Raw genomic sequence first — 6,131 nt, 5'->3', positions numbered from 1 at the left:
GGTGTAACCGGTTCGGTTCGGTCAAGTTTTAGATAAAATTTAAGACCGAATCGGTATATATCAGTTTTATATTTTTCAAAACTGATTATGCACCAATTAATCTCCTAAACGGAAAGCACTTTAGACAATAAGAGATCCTACACACTGAAGTGGTACAATGAGAGTGTGACACGTATTCTTCTATTTTTTTTCATCTTCTTTTATCTCCTCCCAATTTTTTTTTCTCTCCCCCTCTCCCCTGCCCTATCTCCCGTGCCAACATTGTTGCCTCGCCGTGCACCGTGCTCATGGGCATTGCTTCGGGAACAGAAAACGCTGGCGGTCCACATGGTGCCGTGGCGGCACTATGTGGACCGCCGATGGTCCGCCGGCACCCCTGCTACTCCTCGGCACGACTGGGCACTGTAGTGCCCATGCATCATCCCATGGCTAGGCGAGGACTGTCTCCACCATGGCCAAGCGGTTCTGATGTTCCACACTCCACAGCCCATCGTGGCCGGATCTGCCACCTCTCTCTCTCTCTCTCTCTCTCTCTCTCTCTCTCTCTCTCTCTCTCTCTCTCTCTCTCTCTCTCTCTCTCTCTCTCTCTCTCTCTCTCTCTCTAGTGTCACCGCACCATCGCGATCCTCTTTCACAAGCTCATCGTCGCTGATCTACAACACCGTCGTGCCTTGCTCTGCCACATGGTCTTTGTTGATGGCCGGTAGAGGGAAGGGGAGGAGGGGAGAGCATGGAGAGGGGGAGAAAGAGGGAGATGGAGAGAGGAAAAAAAAGAGGCCACGTGGTACATTGTTAGTTTGCCACGTTAGTGTGTGAGATCCATTTGTATCTCTAGTAGCTCTCCTCCTAAACCGATAATGCTGTTTTACTGTTTCCAATCTGGTTCCGTTCGGTTTTCCGATTTTAATGTATTATATTATATATTATATAATATAGTGTATTATAGTATATAAATACTCTAGTGATAATATATTGTAGTATATATTAATATATATTATAATTGTATTATAGACTATAATGATATATTATAGTATATTATAATATATAGTAATATAATATTAGTATAACTATTAATACAATAAAAAAATGAAATAAGATTTTAAAATTTAATATCATATTAATTAGTAATTTATCATATAATACAAAACTATTTTATATATAATTATATATTATATATAAATATTAGATACAATAGAAAAAAATTAAAATATATATAAATCGATCCAGTCCGGTTTTAGAAAAAGAAAAATCAGAACTAGATCGATTTTGACCGGTTTAAAAAAAAAAAAAATCAATACCGGACTGAATCAACCTTGAGATTGAACAGATCTCACCGATTTAGTCCGATCCGGTCCGATTTACCTTTTTTTTCACACCCCTAGTATTTTCCATGAAAGGGAAGATTTGAATAGTTGTTATGAAAATTGAAATTTGCATAAAATATTATATTTTAATATTAATATTATTTAAAAATTAAAAAAAATTTAATTATTTATTATATTTTATATGAAATTATAAAAAATCATAATAATCTGAGACTGCCAGTTAAAAATGAATTTTTGTATCAAACCTCCCCCGAGTGTTTTCCTTTTTTCATTGGGTTGCGAACGAAGTAGGGCTGAGCAAAAATTCGAAAATCCGACTCCGACCCCGACTCCGCTCCGGCTCCGACAAGTCGGAGTCGGAGTCGGAGTTTTTTCTCGAGAAAAGTCGGAGTCGGAGTCCAGCCGGATCCGACTCCGACTCCGACTCCGACCCTCCGACTCTGACTCCGACTCCGCTAGTGTACATGTTTTGTAAAAAATATGTGTTTTTCTATATAGTAATCATATAAATATAAATATAGTAACATCATTAGTTAAATCCAATAATATACTAGCAATTAGCACTAGTTATTAGTTATAAATTTATAGTAAATAAGTTAATAAATATTATTAATTTACTATATACTAATAGACTAATAGTATTAGACTATTAGTATATAGTAAATTACTAATATATATAATAGTATACTATTAGTTGTATATATTAAATTAATATCTTTAAGTTATTATCTATTAGTAATTTAGTACTAGTGTAGTGTTATCACATATTATTAGTTACTAATTATTACATCTAGACTATCTAGTTATAAGTTATTAGACTATAGTAAATAAGTTAATAAATATTACTATATATTAAAGACTAATAGTATTAGTAGTAGTTTATTACTAATATAATATATATATAATAGTATACTATTAGTTAATATATATTAAATTAATATCTTCTAAGTTATTATCTATTAGTACTAGTGTAACTAGTGTTATTACATATAATTAGTTACTAGTTATTACATCTAGTTATTACATATTTGTTATAGACCATTCACTATAGTAAATAAGTTAATAAATATTACTAATTTACTATTATACCATATACTAATTTACTATTATACCATAGTCCATATACTAACTTACTAACAGACTAATAGTATTAGACTATTAATATATAGTAAATTACTAATATAATTCAATAGTATACTATTGAGTTACATATATATTAAATATATATCTTTAAGTTATTATCTATTAGTACTAGTGTAACTAGTGTTATGGACATATTATTAGTTACTAGTTAGTAGTTATTACATCTAGACTATCTAGTTATTAGACTATAGTAAATAAGTTAATAAATATTACTAATTTACTATATATTAATAGACCAATAGTATTAGTATTAGTGCATTACTAATATATAATATATTTATTAGTATACTATTAGTTATATGTATATTAAATTAGTATCTTTAAGTTATTATCTATCAGTACTAGTGTAACTAGTGTTATTAGATATTATTAGTTACTTTTTTTTGAAAGGGATATTATTAGTTACTAATTATTACATCTAGACTATCTAGTTATTAGACCATAGTAAATAAGTTAATAAATATTACTAATTTACTATATATTAATAGACTAATAGTATTAGTATTAGTATATTACTAATATATAATATATTTATTAGTATACATTTTTACTAACTTAAATATATTTTTACTAACTTATTAATTTATTTTTACTAAATTATTAATTTGTATTTTAACTTTTTTTTTTCCCAATTTTTTAAAAGTGAAAAGTGGAAAACCCTAATGGGTTAGGCTGAAACGGCGCCGTTTCAGCCTAACCCATTAGGGTTTTCCACTTTTCATTTCCCCCCCCCCCCCGATTCCCTCCCCTCCCCCTTCAGACTTTCAGTGTTTAGTGCCTTCACAGCTCATTTTCTTCCTCACTCCTCAGTGCCTCACCTCTCATCTGAACCCGTGCCGTGCCGTCGCCCCTCCGACCTCCGTCACTCCTCTGAAAGCCCATTCTTTGCAAAACCGAGGTGCCTCTCTCTCTCTTTCTCTCTCTATAATTTGTATATCTTAACTATTTTTGCATTATTTTTGTTCATTTTCTTGATAGTTGTGGATATTAGGTTTGTTTGTGTGCTGGAATCGTTGGATAGTTGTGGATTTTAGGATTGTTGTGTGCTATTTATGAAAGGCCATGGGTTTTCTTCATGAGAGATGGATGGGGGTCATGGGTTTAAGTGTACAAATGGTTTAGAATTTATTGAAGTATGGAATTTGTTGGAATTTGTTGTTAGGATCTACTATGAAATACACTAAATGTTGTTAGGATCAATCTCCTTCAGTAGCCCTTGATGATCTGAAATGCTATTACTTGTTTTTTCTCATTCCTCTAGTAAGCACTAAGTAGATTCGCAGAAGCTTTTAACCCAGTAAGCATTGAGTTCGCTCGAGCTCAGTGTCGAGCGAGGGTCGAGCGGTACACTCTGCCTGAATTCGCTCGAGCGAAGTGTCGAGCGAGGGTCGAGCGGCACACTCTGCCTGAATTCGCTCGAGCGAAGTGTCGAGCGAGGGTCGAGCGGCACACTCTGCCTGAATTCGCTCGAGCGAAGTGTCGAGCTAGGGTCGAGCGATGCAACCACATTTATAGATTCATAGAACATTTTTTCTCATTACTACTATATAAGTATATATGTATATCATATAAGTTACTTGAGTAATCTTTACATTAGTTCATGAATTTATTTTCTTTATGTTTATCTTATTTGTTGTGCTCTACAGTTCTAATTATTAAATAATGGATATGAAAGGCACAAACACTCCTACATCCATAGGTGCATCTTGTCCTGGCATTCCAGCCCCAGAACAACCGATTGATATTCTCATTCCAATAGTTGATGAGTCTAGCGGACCAATAGGCTCTTCAGTAGGTACTCCTAGTGCCTTTCATTCTACCCCTCGCCCTCCACCTGGTAGTAGAAATATTAAGAATAGGTCTGAGGTATGGTCCCACTTCACAAGAGTGCCCGATTGTGATCCCGAAGAGCCTATAGCTACTTGTAATCATTGTCATAAGCAATGGAAATGCCATCCCAAAAGGCAAGGCACTTCGGCCATGAAAACACACATCCAACTTTGCCCCAAAAACCGTAAGAGTAAATTGGATAAGAGTCAAACATTCTTGGTCCCGGAAGCAAGAAGTGAAGGAGGGGAAGGGGAGAAGACCTTAGGGATGGCCAAATATAATGAGAAAAAAATACGAGCTGCCCTTGCTAGGATGGTGATAGTGGATGAGCTACCATTTAGATGTGTTGAGGGAGAAGGGTTTCGGGAATTTGTTAAAGCCCTTGATCCAAGGTTTCCTATTCCTTCTCGATTTACCGTAATGCGTGACTGTATGAGGGTATTCTTGAGAGAGAAGGATAGCTTGAAGAAAATGTTTTTGACCACCAAACAAAGAGTATGCCTAACCACCGACACTTGGACTTCTATCCAAAATATTAATTACATGTGTGTGACCGCTCACTTCATTGATAATAATTGGAAGTTGCATAAGCGGATCATTTCATTTGTTCGGATTAGCGACCATAAGGGGGCAACGATTGAGAGGGAGTTGGAGGAGTGTATGCTTGATTGGGGCATTGACAAAATCCTCACAATTACAGTGGATAATGCTACCTCTAACGACTCTGCTATTGATTGGTTGAGAACAAGGGAAATAGGAAGTGCGGATTGTATAGCAAATCACGAGTTTATTCACATGAGGTGTACGGCACACATCTTAAACCTTATTGTGAGTGAAGGTTTGAAAGATGTTGATGACTCAATTGTAAGGGTCCGAAATCTGATTAAGTATGTGAAGTCTTCTCCCCAAAGACTTGCCACTTTCAAGTCTTGTGTTGATAGATCAAAAGTTCAATGCTCTAATTTTTTGACTCTTGACGTGCCTACTAGATGGAATTCGACTTTTCTTATGTTGGAGGTGGCTGAGAAGTATCAAAAAGCCTTCCAACTTTTGCTTGATGAAGATCCCTACTCACGAGTTTATTTGTCTGAGGATGGACATGGGAGAAAGGGTCTAGGAGCTCCTGGGCCGGATGATTGGGAGACCATAATAAACTTTTCGAAGTTTCTTCAAATATTTTATGGTGTTACATTGCGCATTTCTGGTACACTATATGTCACATCAAATAATTATGTCCAGGAGCTTATTGCCATTCATAAACACTTGAATAATTTTTGTGACAATAGTAATCGACGTTTGAGTTCAATGGCTTTCAGAATGAAGACAAAGTATAATAAATATTGGGGTGATCTTGAAAAAATAAATCGGTTGTTGTTTATTGCTGCTATTCTTGATCCGCGGTTTAAATTGGTTACTCAAGCATATTGGTTCAAGAAAACATTGGGTGAGGCGAAGGGTGAGGAATTTGTTGCACTCCTCAAGAGGGATATGGAATATTTGTATGAGGCATATGTAGAGTTTGATGGTGGGTGCGTAACTGGTGCTAACAAAACTCAAAGCGGTGAAGCTAGTGCATCAATGGGGAGTAGTAGTACAGTTACAGACTATGATCCCTTGGATTTTTTGAGGGAGTTCCATAAAGAGCATACAACATCTTTGATGGATTGTAAGTCAGAGTTAGAGCGGTATTTGTTGGAGAATATTGAGATTCCTACGGGGAGTTTCGATATTTTAATTTGGTGGAAAGTCAACTCTACCAAGTATCCAGTTCTTGCTCTAATGGCAAGAGATATCTTGGCCATTCCTATCACCACCGTTGCATCTGAGTCAGCA

The sequence above is a fragment of the Carya illinoinensis genome, chromosome 5, assembly GCF_018687715.1.
Source record: "Carya illinoinensis cultivar Pawnee chromosome 5, C.illinoinensisPawnee_v1, whole genome shotgun sequence".
Classification (NCBI taxonomy): Eukaryota; Viridiplantae; Streptophyta; class Magnoliopsida; order Fagales; family Juglandaceae; genus Carya; species Carya illinoinensis.
This window is presented reverse-complemented; position numbering follows the sequence as displayed.